Here is an 18,896-nt window from a genome sequence, read left to right as displayed (position 1 = left end):
TTCTTCACCTCGTAGTCTGCGCTTCTGTTTGTGGCATATCTCCGAGTTCTTTTAGCACTTTTTTGTGTTTTTGGTGGTTTCACCATACCCATCAAATATGACAGTGCAGTTCAAACCATAATTATTTTTGAGGTAAGCAATGTTAGTAGAAAGAATGTCTTGAAATGTGCTTTGATAAGGCCATAGAACACGGTAAAGTATAAAACCACCATCAACAACAAATTTACATTCGTTAGAATGTAGTATTTGTTGATCCATTGAGTCGAAACCTGAAAAGAGGCTTGATTTGACATATTTTCTCGTTCATCAAATAGGGATTATGATAAGGAGAAGTTCATAATTAAAACTTCTTCAGTTTGCTGGTGTAGTGAACTGTTTTTATGATTCTTTGTGTGAACAATAGCCATACCGGGCACAAGCCTTTTCCGTAGCCCAGAATTCTACACATGAGCACGATTTAAGCAATCGATAAGTCAAATCTGTTTCAAAAATTCTTCTTGTTCTTCTTCTTTGTCTCAGTCTTTTCCCACTTTGTGTTAGTCGACGTTTCTGATGATTCCGTTCCATAACCCATGTTTCGGATTCCCCCCCCCCCTGTTAAACCATCCTCCCTACAATCATTTTTTACCGAAGTATGCTAGAAATAGTAAATTATACATTGTATTGGAATCGCTTACAAAACTGAGATCAAGAAAGCTACATAAAAGCGGCCAGGACAACCGATGTCATGACCACACATCTCACCAAAATGCCTATTGGTCTGCGATGATCCTTCGGATCTCTAAAAATATGGACTTTAGTTAAAGAGTTGAATAATGATCAATAATCCTCCAAAGTGACTTTTTTTTAGCAAATTTGTAATTTGATTATCAGAAAAGTGGCCATATATATATATATATATATATATATATATATGTATATATATATATATATATATATATATATATATATATATATATATTAGAATGCTTACCTTTTGACAGAAATGTAAAAGTTCTATCTAATAGGAAATTTTCTGCTCTTTCAAATCGGTCTAGTTCATTTTCTTTCTAAAATTAACCGTTTTCGAGGAATTAGTCAAAAACCGAATGAAGATGTATATTCGTCCGCCATTTTCCAAGATGGCGGAGTTAGCACAAGGTGGATCATTCAGGACTTTTAGTATGTTGATTAGGACTACTGTTACAACAATCCTGTGAAGAGAAAAATTCATTACCAATTATATCCACAAGTACCATATACGAGAATCCTAATTTGACTCTCCTACATAGGAATTGGACACTCATCAAATTTGGGAAAATTTGATGAGAAAAGGGATAATTTTCTGTCTGTCAAGGAAAATTTTCTTAAGGAAACCTACGAACTCTAGTCAGTGGTAGATTCTTATCTTCATGCACATTTCCCAGTTTCGATCCCAAGCCTTGGGAATTTGGAGTGGTCAACATCCTCTCCAAAGTATTTTTTTTTAAAGGTTCTTCTTGCCATATCATCATTTAGGGAGTGTTGTGTACCTATTCATATTGGCTTTTAGATCTTTCATGTGCATGCGGAGTTATTTATCTGTTTCCTTTTTAAAAAAAATGGAAATTCAATTTTGTGACTTAGTTGATTTGTTCTTCAAATAAGGGGGTCACGGTGGCTTTTTGGTAACATGACTGCAGCTTTGTGTTACGCGCATTTTAGAGAACCGTGTGCATCCTATAGTCCACAGTCGCAGCGCTAGAAGGGGGCAAAGAGGGCGACCGCCACCCCAATATTTTTTCTTGCCTTCCCTTTGCCCCTTCCCATTTTTCTAAGTACAATCGGTGAATAATAATAATAATAATAATAATAATAATAATAATAATAATAATAATAATAATAATAATAATAATAATAATAATATGTATAACCGATAATAATAATAATCAAAGAAAAACAAGTGTGGTTGCCTCGCCTCCCCCAATTTTTCTTGGCTCCCCTCTTGCCCCCCTACTATTACGAACCTAGCCCCACCACTGATAGTCCAGACATTGATTCCGGGTAATAATGCCCTATTTCAAGGTGATAAGTGCCCATTCACACAGCTGGATCTGTTGGCGTGGTTTGAGGAACATCAGGATAAAGTTGAACATCTTTGGCTAATCCAATTTCCGAGCCTGAACATAATTGAACATTTTGTTATCCATTTTGAAAGCACGAATTCACGGTGCAGATTTCTGTCTCTATTCTGTTACACGGAACTGAGTGATGCAATGCACGCGGGATAGTGTAATATTCCTCTTGCTATCTTTTAAGATATCTATTACTTCATTCCACATCGCAGCAGAAGTGTTTTGAGGGCAAAAAGTAGTCCAACGACATATTAATCTACTAAGTTGCTCATTGCCTTATGTTCCCATTAAATTGAAAAGTATGTGTAAATCAATGGGCTATAAAAACAAAGGTGAGGCGTTAAACTAACGTAAGATTTTCATTTTATTTCAAAGTACTAAAGAAATCTTCAATCCACCGTGTTTCATCATATGATTAGTAGCTTCATTTTAGATTTTTGCCAGGGAGGGAGATATTGTCCACTGACAAACCAGTCTCAAGTGTTTTTTTATAAATTTATTAGTATCATCATCATAGGTATTCTGCCTTTATTGGCAGGTCACTTGCCGCAGCTGAGAAGCTTCCATGCTCCACGGTCCTCCGCTAACCTTTTCGTCTTCGCGTATGATCTTTCTGTTTTAATATCATCCATTAATTGTAGTCTCCTTCGCCCCCTCCCTCTCTTTCCCGCCACCATACCCTCTAGGACGTCCCTCATGATACAATCTCTTCTTAGGCAATGTCCCAACCAGTTTCTCTTCCTCTTCCTAATAATATCTAAAAGTGTTCTTTTCTCACCCACCATTTCTAACACCCTCTCATTCGTTTTCCGCTCGACCCAACTAATTCTTTCCATTCTTCTCCACGCCCACATTTCGAAGGCTTCCAGTCGATTTTCGTCACCTTTACGTAAGGTCCACGTTTCCGCCCCATACAGTACAACACTCCACACGAAGCATTTTATGAGTCTTTTTCTCAACTCTTTGTTCAAGGTCCCACAAAATAGACTTTTCTTTCTTTTAAAGGCTTCTTTTGCCATTCCTATCCTTGCTTTTATTTCACGTTTGCATTTCATGTCATGACTAAGAACACTACCCAGGTATCGAAAACTATTCACTTGTTCTATTTTCTCCCCTCCTACTTTTATATTTGACAAAGACCCCTTCGCTCCAATCACCATGGCTTTTGTCTTTCTAACATTTATTTTCATCCCATATTCTTCAAAGCCCTTTCTCATTTTTTCTAACATTTTATTAGTATACTTTTTTTTTTTTAAAAGGCATGTGTTTCTCAAACTCAATGCCATCTTCTACCCTTCCCAAATAACGTCTCTGTATATGATGCCCCTGTATTATTGAAGCGAGAGTTAGCAAAGCATCTACTATTCGACTTAATTGACATTTGTATGCCCGTCCATCTATTCCACGATGACTCTCGTGAAACTCATCCACTACATGTGGGATAAAAGGGGTTAAAATCTAAGAATTTAACCTTCTTGGTCCTAAGTTTTAAAACATGCTCTACAATACTTTTCGTTTAAAATGATCGATATTCGCGTAACATGTACACTCATGTCCAAAATTATTGTCGCATGTCTATAAATATGTTGTTCTAGGAAGATAATTTGATAACGAATTCGCCCGGTATTTCTTATAATGTTAGTATGTGTATAATCGGCAAAGACATGTATGTGGCAAATTTTATGTCAAAAGAGCAGTAAATAAGAACAATAATACGAAAATAAAAATGTTCTTGTTCATTTAGCAACATTTTATTTTACTCATTATAATTTTCGTATTTATAATGATTTTCCTATGTAATTTACCACAAATACGAGTATATATTTCCCGATTATACACATAGTATCAGTATTAAAAGTACCCTGCAAAACCATTATCAAATTATATTCTTACAAGAAGACAGTTATAGATATGCGACAATAATTTTGGACATGAGTGTACATTTTCTTTGAGACTTCTGGAACTGAAATCAATAAAGTAATATTATCTCTGCCCCGCCCCGATGTTTATTTTAGAGTTCCAACATAACTTACCTGTTTCGATACAATATCATGTATGTTTTCTTTGACTTTTTTCCGCGCTTGTGATTAAAATCAGTCAAGAATCAGCGGTGAAATTAGCTGTGAAATCACATGTGTTAGTAGTGGTGTGACTCTCGTGAACAGTCAGATCTTTTGAAGGGCTCTTTTGAATGAGTGACTTGTGGCTCATCCCTACTGAGTCATAGTTCTTTTTTAGTCAGAGCGAGTTATGAGTCTGACTGCCTCTTGATCTTCCAGGTCACGGATCATGAAGTTAGTAACCCACTTCATCACTGCCGAAATATACCTGATTTATGAAAAAAAGCAATTATATATTCACCTTGATCAAATTACTATTCATTCACCATTCCATAGATCCACTAAATTAATCAAGGTGGTACTCACTCGTCTCTAAGATGCACGTCATCACTGCAAACTGTCTCTATAACCGCGGGAATAATGCAGTCACCGAAAAAAGTTGCAGAATTCTGTCCATAATTTTTGATGTATTTCTTCAACGTAGATGGTCTTGTAAGCGGTAAGCAGAAGACACAAGTTCCGTTTGATTGTAATGGAATTTATAATCCTTTGGAACGACAAAATGTTTACAAGCCGTTGTTTTTCAGAAGTTCATGTTGAAGATACAAATGAGTGTTCTTCAGGCAAAAGGACAAACTCGTAATAGCAAAAATTACAACAGCTGGTTGGCTTCGACTGTTCGATGACGGATGCCAAAACTTTACTGATTCAACTTCCACGTCTTTCTTAGGCACCGATTTTGACGTCATTCTCTTCCTTTGAGATAGTATTGTCGTCTCATTCTCCATCAGAAGTCTATCCCAGAACTGATGTTCGTGACTTGGCAAATACCTTTAGTCAGCGTGTATTGCATATTCCAAAATAGGTACCACCAAAATTTTCGTTAAAAAGTACAGTAATCGATTTTAGCGTAATATGTCGTACATTTTCTTTGAGGATTTTCGCTTCATGGTGCTGCAATCAGTAAAGAATAAAATAGTATATTGAGTCTTCTGGCTTTGCCACTGATTTCTTTTAGAGTTCAACAATAACTTTTCTAAAATTTATTCAGTTTTGATTTAATATAAGAAAGTTTTTTTTTTGTTTTTTTTACTTTCTTCCGTAACGTTTTGAGTTCGGAATTAAAAACAGTCATGAATAAACCATTAATTTATCCCTTCATATATCATGAATTAGGAAACACTCTCTAAGAAAAAAATATCGCATTATCTAAAGTACAATTGATCGATTTTAATGTGATTTTTATATTCGTAATTTCCATGTTATGGATAGATATAGTTATTTCAAACCTACACTGATGTTTTCAACATTTATTTCTAATATTGTAGAATCATTCCGCAATATTAATAACTTTCCTTATAATGTTGATATTTTTTTTTTACATGTAAGAACAAAAATAACTTAGAACAGACATACAGAAAAAGAAAAGAAACGAGAATTTTAGAAATTATGAAAAAATGCATGAAAAGCTTGCGATCTTAGCCAAGAATTTTTAGAATTATCAAAAAATGCATGAAAAGCTTGCAATCTTAGCCAAGAATTTTAGGAATGGATCCTGGATCCGCCACTGTGTATATATATACATATAGTAATTGTGTATTTTTCATAATATCTTGCTGAATCGGAAGGTGTAAGCCCCGAATCACTTTTAGTGTGCGTCACTGCGTAAAAGACTATTTTTGTGCCTCCATTACTAACTAATATGGATGGCCTCAGAAGTAGAATCATAGCAGCAGCGAATCCAACGGAAGAAGAAATTCTGCAGAGAGCTTTGGTAGACTTCAGCTAATCACTTCAATCTTGTCCGTAAAGCAGACGGAGCACGTAGAGAACTTACAACAAGGTCAGTAAAACTTGAGACTCATAAACTATTTGCAATTTGTTGCGTAATTTTAACTTAAATTCATTTGTATGTAGTTTTGAAGCTGTGTCAATCTTATTAGTACATTTTATATATAAAGAGGATTTATCTGTGTAGTTGCTGTTAGAGCCGCCAAAAATAGCAATAATTCGGGATTAGGACGCCGTTAAGCGCTAAGGGTTTGCCCCTGGTAGTGAGTTATTTAGCATGAAATAGATAGTGATGATATTTTGCTTTAGTCTTGTGGCTCAACATGAAAATTGACTAGAAGACTTAAAGAAAATTTAGTAAATGTGGCTTAAATTTAGGTGAACCCTGTCCTCAAATTGTACGAAGTTTTCTCTCCCAGAACTGATTTTACGTATCAAGTTATCTTATGGGTTTAAATTCTTGTGGAAAGAAGTTTAAGATGAAATCAAAATATAGAAAGTGATTTTTTTTTACCATTACGAATAAACTGTACACATAATTTCATTTATTATGTACACTGAGAAAAAAAACGTATGTGGCATGTGTAAACGTAGGTTACATGTGTAAATCTTGTAGTTTTGAGTCTTAACGTACAGCAAACATATAACTGAAAAAGTATATTTTATAGTACTTTCCGTATAAGTGTTCCGAACAAATATACTATATATAGATTGTCAGAATCTCACATACAAAATGAAATGAAATCTTTGAGTTTTAAGTCCCACGGTTATGCCGGTTAGGCTAAAGGAGACGGTGATAATGAGAAATGAATGAAATGGTGGAATGCAGAAAGTGGGAGGAAACGGGAGAACCCCGAGAAAACCCACGCACACGGTGTTTGTCCACCACAAAGTTCACTTGGCGGGGGCTGGGATCGAACCCGGGACCCCAAGCACCAGAGGTGAACGCTCTACCACTGAGCCACCGCGGCCCATCTCACATACAGATGGACGTATGTAACATATAGCTGACGTATGTAACATACGTATACATATGTAATATACGGAAGACTGTTAGATGTCATACAACCTACAACGGCAAGATGTAACATCTAAGCAGAAAAAGTATGTAGTATAGATAATCTATGCCCCGTACTGATTTCCGTAGAAAATATATTTATACAATAGAATATACTGCTGTCCGGATAACGGTTCTTTCTCAGTGTTTCCCATACATTATGGAGTTTATTCTAATTCCTTACCTTTATGTTTAAAATAATATAAGCTATTCCTTTTGCCCCCATGAGTTTGAGAAACATCTGCTTTTTTTAAAAAAAATAAATTGAATATTAATGTAGGGTAAAGGCACCAGTGGTCGGCCAGTTGAGGGATTTTTTTCATTTGTCGTTTCTTTCGTAAAAAAAAAGTTTGACTTCAGTTTTTAATAAGTATATTTTTTATATTTACTTTTCGTAGTTTCAAGAACAGATTGAATATTCGTATTACTAAGTAAATATTCCATCTCTTCTGTAATTGATAACAGCGAATATAAAACATGATAAAAATCACCAGTGGTCGGACATTGAAATCCATTTGTCAACCACATATGTGCCAATATTCGGCCATAGTACACAATTAGGGACCACAAACGAATTTTATCATATTGGTTGGCTTATCATTTATTGTTTACTTAAAATTGAGAATAAACATATTACCCTGCAAGATTCTAACATTTTAAAAGGTACCAAATTTCACATAAGTAAATCCCCACGCTAAGCGGGTTTGCATATCCAGGCTCCTAACTATGAAAATATTTACGATCACTCCAACCCCAATCATTTCACAGATTCAACCTGTTGTATATAAGTTATTAGGACGTAAAATTGAATGTAATTTATACGAAAAACCCTTTTATGCATTGCAAGACCTGTAACGTCCAAATATTCACCACAAACTTATAGTTGTATCGACATAAACAAACAAACAAACAAAAAAAAAATTGTGGAGCACGAAACCACTTTACACAAAAGTCAAAAGAGGTCTTTGAAGACATAACAACTGGTCGAGCGGTTTGTGTCACTAGTCTATCAATCAGAAGTTTCTGTGTTCAAACCCTGTAGAAAATGTACGTTTTTTTTCTGAAAAGTGTGTTCCTATTTTCATCATAGGACTGAGAACATTTCTTTGAATAAATCTTTGGAAACTACTTTTCTCTCAAATTCGATTAGAAGCGAACATTATATGAATTGAAAATCTAACATCCACAGCTGAGAACAAAATATTAAGTATGTTCAATATGTCATTATTATCCTTTAATTTGTAATTAAAAACTAATTATAAGCATTGACAATTTCAGAATATTCTCCCCCGGTAATGGTCAATATATGAATGAGAAAAAACTGATAAAACATTATTAGTCCATTTGAGCATGATCGAAGATAACTTATGGCCACGAAGGGGAAATTTATGTCGACAGGGTCTCAAATTCTCCGACGGGTCATGACCTGGAATTATCATTGTTTGAAAGGTTTCTTTAACAAATAGAATATTATATTTATTTCTCGTTCTACGTTTTGAAATGGAAAAATCATAATTTTAAATAGAATTATAATACGATAAGCATAAAGATTTATACAACTAATGAAGTAAATATCCTTGTGTAAGTTATCGATTTCTATTCGGATTAAAACTCGAATACTCGTTTGCATCACACTTTAAAGTAATTCCTCTCTCTATATATATTTCCTACTGGAAAGCATGTTTAACTCCAATTACTTAATCAATATTTTTAATAATATATTTTTATTGTAATACTCTTACTATTCAATGTTGTATGCACTTAATTTCTCAAAGCAAAACCTCACAAATGTATAATTGACTAGTAAATATTATCAAATAAATTATCATTTAGTTTACGTAAACATTGCATCGCCTGATTTGAAACTTCGTATTTTAAATAATAATAATAATAATAATAATAATAATAATAATAATAATAATAATAATAATAATAATAATAATAATAATAATAATAATAATAATAATAATAGTAGTAGTAGTAGTAGTAGTAGTAATAAAATCATAGCCATATCTTTATCAGAATTTCAGGTTTAGTCAATAAATGAATTCAACATAGTCTCTATTCGAAGCTCTATTTAATCGAATCAGATAGAAATACGAAGAGGAACTTCGAGAACAGGTAAAAAAAAAATGTCACTTTGGTGGGTTTGGAAGTAACTTTTAAGAGTTTTTTTTTTTTTTTTTACAAATTACAGACAAATGCCTTGAACACTTTTTTCTTTTCTTTAAGTTAACTGATTCACCGAACGTATCTGACATATGAGTAACTTGTCTCTATTTTCTACTCGGTTATACACTCTTTTCCATTAACCTTGAACGACAAGAACACGAACACAAAAACATCCACATAGGTATGACAGTTAAAATTTCTAACTTCCCCCACGGGGAATCGGACCCGGGACCACATACACCTTAGGCATACGTGCTAGCCACTAGACCAGCGGGAAGAGCAAATGAAATGTATTTTGTAGTGTCTGAAGTTTATAGTTATTTCACCCTGTTGTAGTATGACTATTGATTTTTTAATGTTTACCGTATTCGTTACTTTGAGGAATGATATATATTATTGATATAGGCTTTATTACATATTCGGCCATAAATATTATATAAATTATCAGAATTATTCATGATCTTCCATGGAAATTCACTGGTGCATGCGCAGTAGACAGACAGTGTAATTGGAAGATGAGTTCAACAGAGATTATAGGGCTATATTCCGCCGATTATATTTTATTTAATAACTATTTAGAAGAGATAACGAAAACGAGTCTACATAATGAAGATGGAATTTCCGTAGAAGATAGAATGGTGAGGTGTATACGGTTTGGGGTTGATATGGTTGTTGTTGTAGAATCTAAAAAGAAAATTAATAAGATTATAACGAAATACTTTAGTTTGTATAATATTTACCTGTACCGTGGGCAAAAAGTGCTCATAAATATGTAATATACTTAGTAGAATGTTCATTTTAAATTAACAGAAAAGAAGAATGTTTTTTTAATATATGTAAGAGATTATTATGGGATAGTTGTGACTATGTACATGTTATGTGTTGACCTAGTCAAGTGAATTTATGTATTTTACGGTCTTAAAAAGAATATTTAAGACATATCAAGCAATAAAGGTGAGACTAATAATCTTTGAATATCTGAGTTGATTTTTGCATAAAGAAAAGTAATTATCGCTTCGTAACTTATATATTACGAGACGAACCAGGTTGACGACGCTTTTCTATAGAGTCGTTATAAAAATTTGGTTTACCAAACCCGGGACTTTTGAAAATTCAGTTCCCGAAGAAGGAAAGTAGGGCTGAATTTACTTGGATATTACCATTTATGAATACGAACTTAACCGTATTACGAAGCGGTAAGGTCATCAAAAGAAAAATGGATAGTGAAATAGTGCAACAGGAATCTAATACCAGTAATCCAGGTGAAATTAGTGCAACACCAAGTTTGTCATCTGAGGATCGACTTTTGTTAGCTGTGCAGCGACAAATTATGCAAATGACGACTGAGATAAAACAAACCATGGAACAGAAGCTCAATGAATCTAACACAAACATGGAACAGAAGTTCTATGAAGCTAACCAGACCATGGAACAGAAGTTCTATGAAGCTAACCAGACCATGGAACAGAAGATAGAACTGAAGTTCTATGAAGCTAACCAGACCATGGAAAAGAAGATAGAACTGAAATTTAACGAAGCTAGCAAGCAGTATGAAGAATTAAGTAAACGAATAGAACGGATAGAACTGAAATCAGACGATACGAAACAAACAATCGTCCAGGTGATGAACGACATATCCTCGCAGTTTGAAGAGAAGTTAAAAAGGTTAGCCGATGAGTGTCAAGAAAAGCACGATCATCAAGATCATGAAATCTGTGCTGTAAAAAAGGATTTAACGTTAATAGAATCTTCCGTTAAACATCAAAAGATCCAGTTGGCTACTATGCAGGAAGAAATTAAAACATTACAGGCTAGAGATAACATTTATCGCAATAATCTGGGCAGTGATCGCTTCGAGTTTCCCCAATCACCGGATATAAATACGCCTTCGCCGGAATCTGAGGAGGATATTATATTAGAGGAAAATTGTCTGAAGATCACTGATGAACGAAATATAAATGGTATCATGACACAGCACGCTACGGACCGGAACAATCACACCACAAGAACAAGGAGTGAGAAAAGAAAGGTAAAGTTAAGTGTCAAGATGAGCGAAATCAAAGCCATGAGTAAATTTAGTGGTAAGTGCAATGAAAATGCTAGTTCTTTCTTAGAGAAGTTCCAAGACGAATGCAGTATAATGTCTATCGACCGATCACAATACATGAAATTAATACCCCATGTATTACTCCCACCTTGTTCCTTATGGTTTAAGGCAATACGTGATCACATTAGTACATATGAGGAATTTAAAGCGGCATTGATCGCGAATTACGAAAATGACTTTTTGCTGGCAAACAGAGATGCCACTCTTAGAAATCAACATTTCAATCCTCGATTGCACAAATCTATTGTAGAGTTTGTTGTAAATGTCTATAATGAATTAAAGGTTGTTAATCCCTTGCAATCGGAATCAAGAATAATTGCATCGATTCGCAATTTGCTTCCATTTAAATTACAGCAGATCTTATTTTCCACACAGTGTATGAGTTTCAGTCATTTATTAATGCTTGTACAATGCTACGAAACTCAATATCATGCTATGAATCTAACACAACCAGGAATGGGTAAAAATAAGAATAATTCAGATCATTTGGTCCCTGTTCGGAATTTGAATATCCGAAGTGTGAATAATAATGAACCGAACCTAAGACGAGTATACTCTAGCAATCAAAATGAACAAAATAGACAAGGTTATGTAGGGAATCCGCCTAACCTAATCAACCGAAGTAGACACAAAAATAATAGAAATACATGTCGAAATCCTAGAGATGCTACCAATCCTATGTATAGACATAATCATTGTTCACGAGATGGTACTTCGTATCCAAATTCAAATCACGATGAAAGACATGTACAACCTAATGTAGAACCTAACCACGATTGTGCGGTACAATGCACTTTATTAGATTCATATGCCAGTGCGAATGTAACATGATTACCGTTAACGAAATTAGGTTAAACCCATGTTGGTTATAGATTCTTGTGAATTTTCGTTTTAAAGTTTGTGTTAATATTAATAACGAAAACGATTGTTATAAGTATTTGAAATGCTCAAATAAATAAGAATGAAAAATAACAATAATAATGAAAAATGTGTTTATTTAATAACAAAAAGGTGTCTTTTGTTTCTGTAAAATAAATTTATTTACTTCTATTTGATTATTCAAACGTAGGTTATGTTTAATTTTTATTCTTTCTTATTAATGTGAAGAATCATAATTCAATTTATAATTAGTTAAAGGCAAAGATTATTTATATTAGATTGATTTGTGTTTAATTGTCAAAGATTATGTTAAGAACAAGATCCATTCTATAAAATCAATTATTCAATAACTACCTTGAATGAAATTCTTCTTTATTTATGACATCTTAGTGTTACTATGTATACATTACAATTGCAACATCTAACTTATTTGTTATACAATGCGCCCGAAAAGAACAAATATTATTTGTCACATCATCGTTTGTAATAATGATCGAAACTAGTAATCTTGATAATTTGTGTTTCACCCTCGTTAATTATATTTCTAAGCGACGATGTTTTTAATGATAAAGAATAAATAATAATGTAATAAAAGAGAAATATTAATGAAATCAAAGATTTATTGTAAATGTATTTATGTGAATGATAATAACTAATATTTTATATATATATGAGGGTTAACCAAAAGGTAATGAAGATATATACGAGGTGTGATCAAAATATAAAGAACATATGTAATGTACGAACATTAATCTAATCAGACCAGTGGTTCTTGAATATAAAAGCCAAGCCTACTCATGACTTTTATATTCAGTCCCTTTATCGGGCGACATTTTCTATAACGAAATACTTTAGTTTGTATAATATTTACCTGTACCGTGGGCAAAAAGTGCTCATAAATATGTAATATACTTAGTAGAATGTTCATTTTAAATTAACAGAAAAGAAGAATGTTTTTTTAATATATGTAAGAGATTATTATGGGATAGTTGTGACTATGTACATGTTATGTGTTGACCTAGTCAAGTGAATTTATGTATTTTACGGTCTTAAAAAGAATATTTAAGACATATCAAGCAATAAAGGTGAGACTAATAATCTTTGAATATCTGAGTTGATTTTTGCATAAAGAAAAGTAATTATCGCTTCGTAACTTATATATTACGAGACGAACCAGGTTGACGACGCTTTTCTATAGAGTCGTTATAAGATGTAGAAAACTTGAGAAAGGCTTGTGAAGAATATGGGATGAAAATAAATGTTAGAAAGACAAAATCCATGGTGATTGAAACGAAGCGATCGGTGTGAAATATAGAAGTAGGAGCGGGAAAAAACAACAAGTGATTAGTTTTCGATATCTGAGTACTATTACTAGTGATGATTTGACATGCGAACGTGAAATAAAAGCAAGGATAGAAATGGCGAAAAGAGCCTTTAGGATGGAGGAAATAGTATTTTGAGGGGTATGGTGGCAGGGAAGAGAGGGAGAGGACGAATTAGACTATATAGAAACAGAATTAGGCTATTGGCGATATCAAAACAGAAAAATCGTATGTGAAGATGGAGAGGTTAACAGAAGATCGTGGAGCATGGCAGCTTCTCAGCTGCGGTAAGTGACCCGCTGGTAATGGCGGAATACTTCTGATATAATGATACTGATGATGCACAGTAGGAACAGAATTATCCACTTTACTGTCATTGCTAATACGAATCACAATGCAAATTTCTACAGGTTGTCAAAATACCTCGCTCTAAAAGCTGTAGAAAACTATCTGTTACTATGCGAGGGAAAATCATAGGTCGAGCAACAATTAGACAAATTGCCATTCAGATAGCTAGGAGTATGAGCTGTGACGAGGAAACAGTGAAGAAATTGATTTAGCGGTATGAAGAAGGTAGTGAATATTTCACATCTTGGCCAAGAAGTAGGAGACCAATAATAATAATAATAATAATAATAATAATAATAATAATAATAATAATAATAATAATAATAATAATAATAATAATAATAATAATAATAATAATCATCATCATCATCATCATCATCATCATCATCATCCCAGGAATTTATATTTATTTCCAGCAAAACTTTTGCATACCCTCCTAGTGCAATATGATGTTTTTGTAAAACGGCAATTATAAAATTGTCAAGCTGAATTTGAAAGTCATAATAAGTAGTGCTTTATTTACTTATTGCACAATTCTTTTATGCCAGTAGCTTTCGCCACCTTACTCGCTCTTCATGCTTACTCAGGAGGAAGCTGCAGGTCCCTAGGTTGGGAACTACTGCTTTCCACCAAGGAATTCAGACAGCCTGTTAGAAATTTGCGTTCTGACCAACATCAGAAAATTGTGTTCTTCTGTTTCTACTGCGCATGCACCAGTGAATTTCCATGGGAGATCATGAATAATTCTGATAATTTATATAATATTTATGGCCGAATATGTAATAAAACCTATATCAATAATATATATCATTCCTCAAAGTAACGAATACGGTAAACATTAAAAAATCAATAGACATACTAGAACAGGGTGAAATAGCTATAAACTTCAGACACTACAAAATACATTTTATTTGTTCTTCCCGCTGGTCTAGTGGCTAGCACGTGTGCCTCAGGTGTATGTGGTTCCGGGTTCGATTCCCCGTGGGGGAAGTTAGGAATTTTAACTGTCATACCTACGTGGATGTTTTTGTGTTCGTGTTATTGTCGTTCAAGGTTAATGGAAAAGATTGTAAAACGTGTATAACCGAGTAGAAAATAGAGACAAGTTACTCATATGTCAGATACGTTCGGTGAATCAGTTAACTTAAAGAAAAGAAAATAGTGTCCAAGGCATTTGTCTGTAATTAAAAAAAAAAAACTCTTAAAAGTTACTTTCAAACCCACCAAAGTAACATTTTTCTTTTACCTGTTCTCGAAGTTCCTCTTCGTATTTCTATCTGATTCGATTAAATAGAGCTTCGAATAGAGACTATGTTGAATTCATTTATTGACTAAGCCTGAAATTCTGATAAAGATATGGCTATGATTTTACTACTACTATTATTATTATTATTATTATTATTATTATTATTATTATTATTATTATTATTATTATTATTATTATTATTATTATTATTATTATTTAAAATACGAAGTTTTAAATCAGGCGATGCAATGTTTACGTAAACTAAATGATAATTTATTTGATAATATTTACTAGTCAATTATACATTTGTGAGGTTTTGCTTTGGGAAATTAAGTGCATACAACATTGAATAGTAAGAGTATTACAATAAAAATATATTATTAAAAATATTGATTAAGTAATTGGAGTTAAACATGCTTTCCAGTAGGAACTATATATAGAGAGGATTTACTTTAAAATGTGATGCAAACGAATATTCGAGTTTTAATCCGAATAGAAATCGATAACTTACACAAGGATATTTACTTCATTGGTTGTATAAATCTTTATGCTTATCGTATTATAATTCTATTTAAAATTATGATTTTTCCATTTCAAAACGTAGAAGGAGAAATAAATATAATATTCTATTTGTTAAGGATACCTTTCAAACAGTGAAGATTTCAGGGCATGACCTGTCGGAGAATTTGAGATCCTGTCGACATAAATTTCCCCTTCGTGGCCATAAGTTATCTTCGATCATGCTCAAATGGACTAATAATGTTTTATCAGTTTTTTCTCATTCATATCTTGACCATTACCGGGGGAGAATCTTCTGAAATTGTCAATGCTTATAATTAGTTTTTCACTACAAATCAAAGGATAATAATGACATATTGAACATACTTAATATTTTGTTCTCAGCTGTGGATGTTAGATTTGCAATTCATATAATGTTCGCTTCTAATCGAATTTGAGAGAAAAGTAGTTTCCAAAGATTTATTCAAAGAAATGTTCTCAGTCCTCTGATGAAAATAGGAACACACTTTTAAGAAAAAAAAAACAAAACGAATATTTTCTACAGGGTTTGAACACATAAACTTCTGATTGACAGACTAGTCACCCAAACCGCTCGACCAGTTCGTATGCCTTCAATAACCTCTTTTGACTTTTGTGTAAAGTGGTTTCGTGCTCCACACTTTTTTTTTTTTATTTTGTTTGTTTGTTTATGTCGATACAACTATAAGTTTGTGGTGAATATTTGGACGTTACAGGTCTTGCAATGCATAAAAGGGTTTTTCGTATAAATTACATTCAATTTTATGTCCTAATAACTTATATACAACAGGTTGAATCTGTGAAATGATTGGGGTTGGAGTGATCGTAAATATTTTCATAGTTAGGAGCCTGGATATGCAAACCCGCTTAGCGTGGGGATTTACTTATGTGAAATTTGGTACCAGATTTTCGTAGCCGTGGTACCAAATTTCGTAGCATTCGACTCGTGGTACCAAATTTCACATAAGTAAATCCCCACGCTAAGCGGGTTTGCATATCCAGGCTCCTAACTATGAAAATATTTACGATCACTCCAACCCCAATCATTTCACAGATTCAACCTGTTGTATATAAGTTATTAGGACATAAAATTGAATGTAATTTATACGAAAAACCCTTTTATGCATTGCAAGACCTGTAACGTCCAAATATTCACCACAAACTTATAGTTGTATCGACATAAACAAACAAACAAAATAAAAAAAAAGTGTGGAGCAGGAAACCACTTTACACAAAAGTCAAAAGACGTTATTGAAGACATACGAACTGGTCGAGCGGTTTGGGTGACTAGTCTATCAGTCAGAAGTTTCTGTGTTCAAACCCTGTAGAAAATATTCGTTTTTTTTCCTGAAAAGTGTGTTCCTATTTTCATCAGAGGACTGAGAACATTTCTTTGAATAAATCTTTGGAAACTACTTTTCTCTCAAATTCGATTAGAAGCGAACAATATATGAATTGCTAATCTAAAATCCACAGCTGAGAACAAAATATTAAGTATGTTCAATATGTCATTATTATCCTTTGATTTGTAATTAAAAACTAATTATAAGCATTGACGATTTCAGAAGATTCTCCCCGGTAATGGTCAAGATATGAATGAGAAAAAACTGATAAAACATTATTAGTCTACTTTGAGCATGATCGAAGATAACTTATGGCCACGAAGGGGAAATTTATGTCGACAGGGTCTCAAATTCTCCGACGGGTCATGACCTAAAATTATCATTGTTTGAAAGGTTTCCTTAACAAATAGAATATTACATTTATTTCTCGTTCTACGTTTTGAAATGGAAAAATCATAATTTTAAATAGAATTATAATACGATAAGCATAAAGATTTATACAACTAATGAAGTAAATATTCTTGTGTAAGCTATCGATTTCTATTCGGATTAAAACTCGAATACTCGTTTGCATCACACTTTAAAGTAATTCCACTCTATATATATATTTCCTACTGGAAAGCATGTTTAACTCCAATTACTTAATCAATATTTTTAATAATATATTTTTATTGTAATACTCTTACTATTCAATGTTGTATGCACTTAATTTCTCAAAGCAAAACCTCACAAATGTATAATTAACTAGTAAATATTATCAAATAAATTATCATTTAGTTTACGTAAACATTGCATCGCCTGATTTGAAACTTCATATTTTAAATAATAATAATAATAATAATAATAATAATAATAATAATAATAATAATAATAATAATAATAATAGTAGTAAAATCATAGCCATATCTTTATCAGAATTTCAGGCTTAGTCAATAAATGAATTCAACATAGTCTCTATTCGAAGCTCTATTTAATCGAATCAGATAGAAATACGAAGATGAACTTCGAGAACAGGTAAAAGAAAAATGTTACTTTGGTGGGTTTGGAAGTAACTTTTAAGAGGTTTTTTTTTTTTTTTTTTTTACAAATTACAGACAAATGCCTTGGACACTTTTTTCTTTTCTTTAAGTTAACTGATTCACCGAACGTATCTGACATATGAGTAACTTGTCTCTATTTTCTACTCGGTTATACACGTTTTACACTCTTTTCCATTAACCTTGAACGACAAGAACACGAACACAAAAACATCCACATAGGTATGACAGTTAAAATTCCTAACTTTCCCCACGGGGAATCGAACCCGGGACCACATACACCTGAGGCGCACGTGCTAGCCACTAGACCAGCGGGAAGAGCAAATGAAATGTATTTTGTAGTGTCTGAAGTTTATAGCTATTTCACCCTATTGTAGTATGTCTATTGATTTTTTAATGTTTACCGTATTCGTTACTTTGAGGAATGATATATATTATTGATATAGGCTTTATTACATATTCGGCCATAAATATTATATAAATTATCAGAATTATTCATGATCTTCCATGGAAATTCACTGGTGCATGCACAGTAGACAGACAGTGTAATTGGAAGATGAGTTCAACAGAGGTTATATATTCCGCCGATTATATTTTATTTAATAACTATTTAGAAGAGATAACGAAAACGAGTCTACATAATGAAGATGGAATTTCCGTAGAAGATAGAATGGTGAGGTGTATACGGTTTGGGGTTGATATGGTTGTTGTTGCAGAATCTAAAAAGAAAATTAATAAGATGTAGAAAATTTGAGAAAGGCTTGTGAAGAATATGGGCTGAAAATAAATGTTAGAAAGACAAAATCCATGGTGATTGAAACGAAGCGATCGGTGTGAAATATAGAAGTAGGAGCGGGAAAAAACAACAAGTGATTAGTTTTCGATATCTGAGTACTATTACTAG

Source organism: Thermobia domestica, chromosome 3 (genome assembly GCF_964235325.1).
Source record: "Thermobia domestica chromosome 3, izTheDome1.hap1.1, whole genome shotgun sequence".
In the NCBI taxonomy this organism is placed as follows: domain Eukaryota; kingdom Metazoa; phylum Arthropoda; class Insecta; order Zygentoma; family Lepismatidae; genus Thermobia; species Thermobia domestica.
This window is presented reverse-complemented; position numbering follows the sequence as displayed.